This window comes from Diabrotica virgifera, chromosome 4 (assembly GCF_917563875.1).
Source record: "Diabrotica virgifera virgifera chromosome 4, PGI_DIABVI_V3a".
NCBI classification, from domain to species: domain Eukaryota; kingdom Metazoa; phylum Arthropoda; class Insecta; order Coleoptera; family Chrysomelidae; genus Diabrotica; species Diabrotica virgifera.
This window is the reverse complement of record NC_065446.1, coordinates 203471260-203484873: the sequence shown is the minus strand read 5'-3', so window position 1 is coordinate 203484873 and position 13614 is coordinate 203471260.

Below are 13614 nucleotides of genomic sequence, written 5' to 3'. Positions count from 1 at the left end.
TTCTTACAAGGTTTGAATTATGACATTCGTTACAAAAATACAGATTCTCATCTCAATGCTGACGCACTTTCACGTCTACCTATAAAATCAGAACAAAATTTCACACATGATGAGCCAGATATTTTTGAAATAAATCAAATTGAAACTTTGCCTACAAATATTAGAGATCTAGCTTTTCATACAAAAAATGATCATACCTTAAAAAAATTACTTGTTGGGTTAAAAACAGGAAAACCTGTTGATAAACGATTTAGCTTCAATATAAATCAAGCTGAATTTTCATTACAATCTGATGTTATTATGAGAGGACAAAGAGTAGTTATACCTACTAAATTGAGAAATAAAATTTTGACAGAATTACATACTGCACATTTTGGAATAGTTAGAATGAAATCTTTAGCTCGTAGTTATTGCTGGTGGCCTCACATAGACCAGGATATTGAGTCACTTTGTAAAAATTGTTTAGAGTGCAATAAGCACAAGAACAACCCAATTAAAGATAATTCTCATATATGGGAGCCACCAAAATTTTGTTTTGAACGAGTGCATGCTGATTACGCTGGACCTTTCAATGGAGGTTATTATTTTATATTGGTAGATTCCTTCAGTAAATGGCCTGAAATTCATTTTACAAAAAATACTACTACAAAAACTACTATTGAAATTTGCCGAAAAAATTTTTACAACTTTTGGTATTCCTAAAGTTTTTGTTACAGACAATGGTAGACAATTTGACTCTCATGAGTTTAGAACTTTTATGAAAGATAATGGAATTACACAAAAATTTACTGCACCCTACCATCCTGCAACTAATGGACAGGGAGAGAGATATGTCCAAATACTAAAAAAATGTTTAAGGGCTATGCGAAGTGAGGGAAATGACAGGGAGTTTGAATTATGTAAGCTACTTATGCAATACCGCAGAAGCCCACATACAGTTACAGGTAAAAGTCCCTCAGAACTTATGTTAGGAAGACAAATAAGGAATAGATTAGATTTACTTAAACCTTCATGTAGTGATAGAGTTACCTATACTGATATGAGTCTAAGAAACTTTGATATAGGAACTAGGGTTTCCGTGAGGGATTATTTTCATTCTAAATGGCAATTTGGCATTATTGTACTCAGATTAGGGTTATTGCATTATTTAATTCAGTTAGATGATGGTAGAACATGGAAACGTCATGTAGACCAAATACGGCAAATTGGGGAATATACTCCATCTCAAAATAATCCAACATGTTACATTCCGGATACCATTACTCACAATTTGATTCCGAGGGAGGCATCAATTCCAGAGCACAGTGTCTCACCACCACCTACCGAAGTGATTACTGATGAATCCGAAATTTCAAACAATATGGAAAGTTCGAATAGTGTACCTGGGGCTCAAACTGAAACTGAGGAACCCATTTTAAGGCGTTCCACTAGAGTAAGGAAACCTGTTACCAGACTGAATTTGTAAGTACTTTTACTTCTAGTTAACTTTTGTAATTCATGGTCAAGGGAGGAGGTGTTATGTTCGTGTAAAACTCCCTTAACCATGAATGTAGGTTGGTACTACTGTCATCTGAACGACAGCTGTCACATACTTAATACTGCGATAGAAAATGGAAACATGTGCATAATTCTTTAAAATAAAGTATTTTACATCGAGTATTATTTCATTACAAATACTTACGTCCTTTAAGTACAAAGGACTTGACAACAGATTACCCAAACAAGTGCTACGATGGGCACCAAAAGGACGGCGGAAAAGAGGAAGACCTAGGAAAAGCTGGATAGAAGGAATCCATAGGGAAATCAGAGAAAGAGGCTTGAACGAAGACATGTGCTACGATCGAGAGCAATGGCGATTGGGAATCGGAAGACGTCGTAGAACGTTATGAACCGATTATATATATGTGTAGATCCTTTTTTGTTTTAAATGTTATGTAGAATATTTTTCTATAGAACATTTCTTACGCTAAAGCATAGTTTTAGAAATATTGACGAAAAACTTAAAAAAACTACTAATTTACCGACTTCTCCCCCATCTCCCCCCCCCCCCCCCAAACCGGACGCTAAAAATGGTGTAACTTTTTACTGAACGATATGTGGACCATATAGAACAATTTGGTGTTGAAGGAAAACTTTTACTTTGGATGTCTAGGTTAGGCCTTTTTTTTTGGACCAATCATACTATACTATCTCCGTAACTTCGGAACCGTTCATTTTAGAAGGGTTATGCATGGGGCCTTTTTTATTTCAAATTTAATGTAGAACAATTTTGTGTAGAAGGTTTTTCATGCTAAACCGCTTAGTTTTAGAAATATTGACGAAAAACCTAAAAAACTACGAATTTGCAGATTTCTCCCCCCTCTCCCCCCCAAATCCGACGCTCAAAATGGTGTGACTTTTTTCTGAACATTATATGGACCATATAGAACAATTTGGTGTTGGAGAACTTTCACTTTGGATGTCTGGGTTTGGGTCTAACTATACCATACTATTTTACCAAAAACGCGGTTTTTCGCATTTTCAAAGCGGTGGAAATATTTTCTGTCAACTTCGAATTGCACATTTTTTTTAAATGTATAAGATCCCAAAAGAATTCTTTTAAATATTCGCTTTTTACTACTTGTTTTGAACCTCTAAAAATCCTGAATTTTGATACTTTCTTGAGCTAATATATTATGTTACATTGTTGACCCTTCACGCTAAACTAGGGGCTATTCAGCTCTTTCGTACATTATGAATTTTACGAAAGTAGAAAAAGACATTTATGCCTGGTTGCACCAAAAGATTTTAAGCTCCAGCTTAGCTAAGCTCAGCTTATAGATAGGGCCACCGTACGAATCGCTTACGTTGCACCATCATTTTCGATTCTTACCTTAGTATCAATTATATCTATTATTATATTATATTATTCTGATTATATTTAGTTGTAATTATATTGTATTAATTTTTATCTTATTCTCGTCTTAAGCCTAGGATCTGTTGGTTCAACCGGACATTAGACCTTTAATTTAAACTCCGTAAAAAGTCACTAACGTTTACCATACCAAAGTTATGACAATTTTAAAACTTAGTTGAAAATGTATAATATAAGAAAAATATTTTTTTAGGTTTTTTGGGTCATTTAAACCAAAAAAATCTCTTATCATTTTTCTCTAAAGTTGATAATGTTCGTGCTTTTAAAGGCTCACAGAAGGGACCCCTCACATTCGGGCTCAAAAAATGTGAAAAAATTCCGAGGTCCATTTTTATTGGAGTAAAACGACATAATAACATTTGGGGAAAATCTGTAGACATCCCCAAAAAAGTATAAAAGGAGTAAAAATCTTGCTCATATACTTACATTTTACAATTTAATTTGATTGTATTAAAATATGCGATTTTCTTCTTACCGATTATTTAATGCTTAGTGAGACAACATTGTTTCAGTATTGTTTCTGACAAACATTTATCAAAGCAAAGAAGATACAAGCCCTAAAAATTACCTGGAAACTGTCAGTACCTTTTATCTTTCAAAATCCGAAACTTCCAGTTTTCCTTTTAGACAATCAAAGTTCAGCGTTTCATTTCTCCCTATAGAATTCATATACTTTTCCAAACTGTTTAAATATTACATCGCAGAGAAAATCTGACATTTAAAGCGGATTGAAGAGTTAAGGTCAGTTCGCTGTTTTCAGTTTGAGAACGAAGTTATTCTTCTGTTAGTAAAGAAACCAGTGGCAGAACTTAGAAAAAACTACAAGGCTGTTCTGAAAGACTTTAAAAATAATAATAATTAAGTAACGCATATACAGCAAAATATGATTATTTTTAATTTTTTCTTAGTTTCTTGACATTCGCGTATAGGTAATTTATGGCAAAATTGACATAGTCAATTTTTCTTCCAATGTAGTTATAAAAAACAGGTATTTATGAAGAACAGCTTTAAAACATGCATTTTATCACAAAAATTAAAATCTTAGATCTTCAATAACTCAAAAAGTATTGATTTATTTTAATAACCTTATATCAAAAATTATCAAAATTATCAAAAATCTCCTAAAAAACCCAAGACTCCGGTACTTCCAATTAGAAACCAACAGGGAAAAACACAACAATGGGCCAGAGGTGATGAGAAAAATCAATGCTATTTGCCAACCACCTAGCTCAAGTATTTACTACCAACAACGAAGATTCAGACATTAAAATTGAAAGATATAAATAACATTCCAGCGAACATATCAGTAATCAGACCAATAACCAAAAATGAAATTCAACAATAAATTCAATATTTAGACGTTAGAAAATCTCTTGGGCTGTATAAAATAACACCCAAGTGATAAAGGAACAACCAGATAAAGAAATCACACTGATTACTCTCATCTTCAGTGCCATTCTACGCTCAAATTACTGACCAAAGCTCTTTAAAACCGCTGAAATAATATGAATCTCAAAATCAGAAAAAATCTAAACGAGGTTTCATCATATCCAAAATACTTGAAATATTAGTGTTACAAAAAACGAACTCAGACCACAACACGGAGGAATGGATACCCAACCACCAATTTGGCTTTCGAAAAGAACATTCAACGATACAGCAGGTTCATAGAATAGTCCACACCATAAATCCTGCAATGGAGAGCAAACATTACTGCACAGAACAGCTGCCTTTCCAGATGTTAGTTAAGCCTTTGACAAGGTTTGGCACACAGGCCAGATTTTCAAAATCAGGAAATATTTTACTATCACCAACTTGGATCACCAACTTGGAACTATTAAAATCCTAACTAAATGGGAGACAATTCCGAACAAGAGTGAATGAAAGTAATTCCAATAATTTTCCTATAAAATCTGGTGTCCCACAAGGCAGGGTTCTTTGAACAATATTATACCTGCTATAAACAGCAGATCTACGTTTGCAGATAATGTTGTCGTCCTTGCAGCCGACGAAAATCCAATTATAGCATCTAACATTAAAACATGAAAAATTAAAATAAATGAAACAAAATCAGTCCAAGTGACTTTTACCTTGAGAAGAGACCAGTGTCCCCCAGTTTCACTTAACAATATCCAATTTCCTCAATCCTCTAGCACCAACTACCTAGAAATACATTTTGACTCAAAACTCAATTGGGAAGAACATATCCATGAGAAGCGAAAACAAATTGACCTAAGAATGAAAGATCTAAATTGGCTAGTAGTTGGGAAATCAAAAATGACCCTAGAAAATAAAATTCTTGTCTACACAGCTGTCACAAAACCTTTCTGGACGTACGGAATCCAACTTTAGGGACGTATGAGCAAGTCAAATACAGCCATAATTCAAAGAAGCCAATCGAAAATACATACATACTATGAACAATAACTGGTGCACCTTGGTATGTCTCAAACTTAATGCTTTATGAAGACCTAAGAATCCCGTTCATACAGGATGTGGTCACTAAATATAGCACTAAGCACCATGAAGGACTGGTATCACACAGTAACCCCCTACTTCAACCTCCAATAGAACATCATATTAATAGGAGACTCAAAAGAATCTGGCCAGGTGACTTATAAAACGGTTAAAGTGGTCTTGTCACTGGAGAAGACCTCACCAAGCCAGTAGGAGCCCTTTGCTCCGCAGCTAGCAAATTAGCTTATTGAACCTGATTTGTGTTTTGATTGCTAAAGAGTGTGACTTAATAAAAAATCCTTATACCGGGTGTCCACTTATATTTTCCCCCATTTTAACTGCCTATAACTTCTAAACGGCTCAAGATAGAAATATGCGGTTTTCACTGAAATGTTTTATTTTAGTAAGAGTTTTGTCTGAATGGATGGAATTTTTTATATCGCTTTCAAATACGAAATAAAAAATGGCGGAATTTTGAAAAGAACTTTGTTCACTTTTTTTTTAATGGAACATCCAGTATATTCTTTTGTAAATTGAAAGAAAGGTCATTCACCTATCTAGCGACATAAAGTTTTTCAAAATCGGTTATCAAATCACTGAGTAATTAATTTTTAAAATGAGAGGTGCAACGTGGATATCACAAACCTAAATAACATAACTAAGCAAGTTATGTGATTTCTACATTGCATCTCTCATTTTAAAAATTAATTGCTCAATCATATGACAACCGATTTTAAAAATTTTTATATCGCTGGATAGATAAATGACCGTTTTTTTTTGTTTTCAGGTAAATGGCCATTATTTATATCGCTTTTAAATAAAAAATGGCGGATTATTGAAAAAAACGTTGTTGACTTTTTTTATTAAAACACCCAGTATATTTTTTTGTGTCTTGAAAAAACGGTCATCTACCTATCCAGCGATATCAAACTTTTTAAAATTGGTTGCCAAATAACTGAGCAATTAATTTTTAAAATGAGAGATGCAATGTGGAAATCACATAACATAATATCATTCTGCTCAGTTATGTTATTTAGGTACGTGATATCCACGTTGCACCCCTCATTTTAAAAATTAATTACTCAGTGATTTGACAAGCGATTTTGAAAAACTTTATATCGCTGGATAGGTGAATGACCTTTTTTCAATTTACAAAAAAAATATACTGGGTGTTCCATTAAAAAAAAGTCATTAAAGTTTTATTCAAAAATCCGCCATTTTTTATTTCGTATTTGAAAGCGATATAAAAAATTCAATCCATTCAGACAAAACTTTTACTAAAATAAAACATTTCAGTGAAAACCGCATATTTCTATCTTGAACCGTTTAGAAGTTATAGGCAGTTAAAATGGGGGAAAATATAAGTGGACACCCGGTATAGCAAATTTGTTTAAAATTTGTCCCTTTTATGGATTTCTGGGTTTATTTTTAATAAAGTATTTTCACCCCCTAGAAGGTTTGGCTTCCACCCCCAGGCTAAAAGGGCAAATTGACACCACGTCATTTTTGTTTCTTGAGCTATCCTCTAATGTTTCACCAATTTTCGTGAAAATTGATGGAGGTTCATCGAAATAGAAGTTAATAGTTGATTTTTACCTTCAGTGACTGCAGTATACAAAACAAATTGCAATTCAATACTCGATAAGCTCGTATTTTGCGAGCTCATAAATTAGCAAACGATGTGTTGTCGCAAAATAATTAATTTTATTAATTTTAAATACAATTCTCTCTTAAGAACTGGGGAGGTTTTCTTGCGAAGGGATTGTAGCTCGATAATCAAAATACACGTATTTGAACAATTTATTCTTAGAATTTATACGCTATACGAATTATATCCGCGATACAATATATTTTAATTTTTGTCTTGAGTTGAACCAATTAAAGGGTTGTTTGGAGATTAAGGGGATGAGCTCAAGAATCGACACTATCGATCACTTCGAAAGCTCATAAATAGGTCGAAATTCTGTCGCAAAGATCGATTCAATATTTCTATGTTTAAGAAGTGCTAAGTCCCCCCACAAAAAATTTTAAATTTCTACCCATAGTAACGAGCTCAAAATTTTAATCTACGGTATATAGAAGCTTATAAATGGCTCGTAGAGAGAGAGAGAGAGGGAGAAAGAGAGAGAGAGAGAGAGAGAGAGAGAGAGAGAGAGAGAGATCTTTTTACTTACTTATTCCTCTTCAATGGTCAACTGTCTGCCTCCATTCTGTCCTATCCTTTGCACTAATCTTTATTTCTGCCCAGGTTTTCCCAGTAGCATTAATTTCTTTCTCCAAACTTCTTTTCCACGTTTCTATGGGTCTACCTGGTTATCTCTTGCCATGTGGTGTGTATTCTAGGGCTTACCTCGCTATGTCTGTATCAGGTCTCCTTAGTGTGTGCCCCATCCAACTCCATTTCCTTTTGTATATTGTCTTAGATATAGGTTCCTGGTTAGTTCTTATCCATAACTCTTGGTTTGATATTCGGTTTGGCCAGTAAATCTTAAGAATCTTCCTTAGGCATTTATTTCTAAACACTTGCATCTGTCCGATACATTTTCTTGACACTTTCCAAGTTTCTGCTCAGTATAATAACACAGTTTTCACGTTGCTGTTGTAATAATCTTATCTTGGTTTTACTTGTCATCTGACGGGAAGACAACATTTTCCTGAGCATATTGAATGCGTTTTGAGCTATTCCTATTCTCCGTTTACGTCCTCCTCCGTCCCTCCTTTGTTGTCCAAAATACTGCCCAAGTACACTACTCAACAATTGAAGTGGATAATTTTAAAATTCCTATAAATTCCTGATAATTTTAAATATTTGCCTGTACTATACTATATATGCTATCTTTATTGCCAATATTTTTTGCATGTGGTTTTTTTTCTCCCTATTCTTATCGGCCCTTATCTCGTACAAAGAGAGAAATGTTGTTCCAAACATAAATATATCATTCGTATAAAAGTGCTTGTATTAGCTTTACCAGTTGTCAATAAGTCAAGAAATCTATTAATCACAAAAACATTATGCCGCAAAGAAGTTTAGAACTAGTGCAGCTCGAGCAATTAGTTCGTTGGATCCAACAAGGCATAACTCAACAAGAGGTTGCTATGAGGCTAAATGTGTCGCAAAGTGTGATAAGTCGTGCATGAAATCGGTATGTAGCAACTGGATCTGCAACATAAACGCATGGAGGAGGAAGAGAACGATCTACAACTCGTCGGCAAGACCGTTTTGTAATTCTGACGGCAAGAAGAAACCCAACATTCACGGCTTCCAGAATTAACAGTATCTTCAGGCATGCTACTGGACGAGCGATTTCCAGTCAAACTGACAGAAGACGGTTACATGCATCCAATTTAAGGGCTAGACGGCGCGCTACCCATCCACGACTAACTAGGGAGCAGCGTGCATGCAGATATCGCTGGGCGATGGAACACTATTAGTGGAATTTCGAAAACTGGAGGAATTGTCTCTTTACTGACGAGTCCAGATTTCGTTTGTATACGAATGATGGCCGAATATTGGTGTGGAGGGAAAGAGGACAACGTTACAATGAAAATCTGAGAGTCCCAACCACTCTTTTTGGAGGTGGATCCGTTTGCGTGTGGGAAGGCATATGTTTTGACGGCCGCACGGACAAAGTCGTCTTAACTAATGAGACAATGACTGCTACACGATATCGAGACAGAGTCATAGTACCAATAGTTGTTCCATTTTTTGGTGCAATAGGCGAACAATTTGTTCTGATTGATGATAATGCTCGCCCTCACCGTGCGAGAATTGTCAACGAGTGTATAGAAGCTCATGCCATTACAAGAATGGAGTGGCCACCATGTTCACCTGATATGAATTGCATTGAACATGTTTGGGCCGAAATGTCTAGGCAACAAAACAGGCTCCTTCAACCGCCCCAAACCTTAGATCAGTTGGCCCATACATTACGCGCGATTTGGGAACGCATACCGCAGCAGTTCATCAATAATTTAATAAGAGGTCTTTAAAATACAGTTTGAGCGCTAAGGCGACACAGAGGTGGACCCACACACTATTAATTTTTCTTTTCGGGATATTAGAAATTGAGCAGGAACAGAAATTTTAGGTTGTTAATTTTACAATTTTTGTTTATTTTCTATTTTTTTTTTTTTCTTAAAGAATTTCTTTCTTTCGGTTCATCTGTATGAAAATACGAAGTAAAAATAAATTTTAATTTACATCACTCCATTTTTCTATTTGACCTTATGAACAAAAAATAAAATACACATTTTCATAATATCCACTTCAATTGTTGAGAAGTGTAGTTAAATTTCTCTACCGTTTCTAATTCCGTGCATTTCAGTGATATTCGCATTTCTCTTGATATATTTATTTTCATTATCTTAGTTTTTGTGACGTTTATGTTAAGTCCGACCTTCTTCCCTGCCTCTGCTACTTTTTCAGTTTTGCGTTGCATGTTTTGCATGTGTTGCATGAGAGATCTTTTTAGATGGACAATATACGACATCACGATGACTACTTACACTTCCTCCGGGGGCTCAGGACTGAAAAGAGATTTAGTTTACCCAGTAACATCTTAACACCTTCTGAATTTTTATTGATTATAATGACTAAAATGATTACCATATAGACTTGAACAACTGATTTATGATGGGAAGCTGATAAGCGGAGAAAATGGGTTAGATAAATAGTACAATATATAGTACAATAAATAGTACAATAGTTCTTTAACGGTAAAATATTGCAAGACCTCTAAATTCTAAAGAACGGCTCCGATTTAGAAAAAATTTTGCAAATAAGCTCATTTTATCCTTCTCTTCAAAAGTGATATGACTACAATGTGTGCTTTTTATTTTTGAGGGGTGAAAACTAGCCTTTTTTACCAAAAATTAAAAACAGCCGATATAAGCGTTATTTAAATCTAAATTATGTGTAGGTACGTTAAATAGTATGTTAAATATAGGAATTTGATTGTTTCTCATATTGAAATGTATTGTTTATAACTATTTTTAAACACTTAAAAACTACCCTCTAAATAAGAATTTGCATAAAAAGAATTTTGTGATTTTAAATTAGGTAATGCTGTATTTTGTAGTGATCTAAACTTTATTTTATGTTTGCAATTTAGTTTATTAAGTATTTAATATTTTCAACCCTTATAAATTACCCCTACAAATAGATTTATTAGATCATTCACTCACGGTAAAATATTGCAAAACCTGCGAATTTTAAACAACCGCTTGGGTTGACATGAAATTTGGCATTCACATAGCTAATAAGTTAAGGAAAAAAAGTGATATAGTACCGATGTGTACTTTTGCCCTGGGGGTGAGTTTCACTCCTTCTCGGGGGTGAAAAAATATAGGTCCAAAATAAGTCCGAAAATGGATAAACTGACTAATTCTAAGCAACTTTTGTTCTATAAAGTTTTTTCGCTAAGTCAATACTTTTCGAGTTATTTGCGAGTAAATATGTTCATTTTTCAACAAAAGAACCACGTTGTTAGACGGTTTTTCACAAATAACTCAAAAAGTAAGTATTTTATCGAAAAAATATTCCGAGCAGAAATATTGATTATGAAAAACTGAAAAAATCTGTGTATGTATGAAGTTTGGAGACCTAGTAGAACCAGAGTCGTAGCTAATGAAATTCCAAGATACGGGGTGTTGAGATTTCTCTTACAAAGTGGAGATTTATTGATTGCTCTAAAACCGGTTGAGATATGCAAATGAAATTTGGTGGGTTTAAAGAGGTAGTTATTACGCATTTATTGACAGACTTACTATTAAGAGTTTTATATTCACCATTGGCGCGCATACGGGTATTAGTATGAAAAAAAATAGTATGCCACTGAGGTATTTCAAATTAAAAAGCATTTTTGAGTTCCTTATTTAATTTTTGACAGGAAATGTATCTTCCCTTTTTTTCATACGATGCGCCTTTTTCATGAAAAAAAAAATAAAATACTTATATCAACGCTTAAAAAGTATTCGACATAAGTTTCAATATGGTTTTTTAACGATAACTTCTGTAGTTTTCAAGATATTTCATTGTTCCAAAGCTTATTTTGTGGGAAATTGTAGGTGCTAAAAATATTCAGAAGCTGGACTTTCTGGAGGTCTTTGATTTTTAAAGCATGCGATTCAAAGGGCTTAGAAAACTGCTTCTCACACTTACGTGCAAATTTAAAATATAAATAACTCACTCAGTGTTTACCATAGAGACATTGAAAAAACTGAATAAGTTTTAGTATAAAAAATACTACATTTTAGTATTGACATATATATTTTTCAGATTTCTTTTAGTTTTCAAGTAATTTTGGAAAAATTGAAAACATTTATAAAATATCAAAAAATAATTTAATACTAAATTGAAATTTTTTTCAAACCTAAGCACTTTAAACTGGTTAAAATCTCAGAACGCATAGTCAGGCTATAAATAAACCTAATTGTATATGGAATAATGTTAATTTTTATTTTTGTGGAAAATTCACCAATTTAAGTAATTATTCTTTTGATTTTTCAACGACATAATCGTTTTGTTTTTGTAATAACTCAGCCATTTTTTATCCAAATCACTTTTATCATAGCACCTTTTAAAGGTATCAGTAAAATATTTAAAAGATGTCTCCATAATTTTTTCTAAAAATCTCTATTTTTTGCGTTATTTAATGATAAAATGTTTGATTCAAGGTTAATTCGAAAAAACCCCGATTTTAAGTAGGCTGTAACTTAGGTTGTGTTATTGCTATAATAATTTAAAGAACACCACTCCGTTCACTAATTTAATAGATTGCTTTTGGATTATAATGACTGTTTCGTAAAAATGCATAATTTTAGAGATATTTTTGAAAATCTACTCAAAAATATGCATTTTTCATATAGGAAATCATCAATTTCGATCGTGAATAACTTCTAAATTTCAATTTACCGAAAAAGTCGTATATCAGATTGTTTACTCAGAATTGAAATATCTATCAGTTGCCGAGGTTATTTTGAGGTTAAATATTTCCACCCCCGAGAAGGGGTGGTACCCACCACCAGAGCAAAAGCACACATCGGCACAATATCACTTTTTTTCTTTGACATATTATCTATATGTATTTCAAATTTCAAGTCAATCCAAGCGGTTCTTTAAAATTTACCGCAAAAACCGTCAAAGAATGGACTAAGAAATCTAGTTATTATTCGCTTGGTAGTTTTTTATGTTTCTATTTTTATAAAACCAATTACTCATTGGGAAATCACTTCAGTTTAGTGACCCCAAAGAACAGATTGAGTAATAAATGATATCTTACTTTATCCGTCAAAGATAATTAATCAGAAAATAATTTAAGCTCATATAAAGAAAGTGGATATATTTCCCCTACTAAATAAATATAGAACCTGAAAGTTTTCCTGTTTCCTGAACATCAGAGAGGGCTATATCTCGCATCTGTGATACAATTTCAAAGCAAGAAAACGTCCAACTTAGTTTGTCGTGACAGATGTTCATCCGAAACGTCAACTCTAAGGAAAAACAATAAAACGTCGCGTTGGAAAATTGTGGAAATCTGCCGTTCGTTCGTGACGTTTAGAGTTAATCCTGGATTGCCTGGAAAATTCCTACGTTTTGTTTCACTGGTTATAAACTTGCCAGTTGTAATATGTCAAGTTTCCTTATCTCGGTCTCAGTTGTTATTAATTTAGAAAGGTTCCCTTTGGTTTTACTTTGATTCGATTCTAAAACTAACATGAAGGCGAGCTTTAGAGGGATAACATTTTGAAACTGATATCTGGGGCTGGTGGGTTAAGATAAAAGTTAAATATAGTTAGATGTATTTAGAAAAACATTGTTTAAAAATGTTTTTTTTTGTTGTTAATACTTACCATAGCGTCAAACTTGGAAATTAATAAAGGAATATAAAGATACCTATTATGAAATATTTTTTAGAATAGTTTTAAAGTAAAGTCAATTAGCTTTTATTAGTTTCCTAACGTAAAATGTTTATGTTATTCACCATTACTAATAAAGACACATGTTTCACTGCTTTTGATTACTATTCTTCAAATATATTAAATATTGACTTAAAATTTTAGATTTTACATTTTAGATTTAGGTATTAACTGAAGAAAAATATAGTAAAAATGAAAAAAGGGGCGAAAATATTAAATTTTATAAAATTATGATATATAAAAAATAAAATAAAATACAGCTACAAGTATTTTTATTCATTGATCAGAATAATCATCACCTAAGGTAAAACATTAAACTTTAGTGT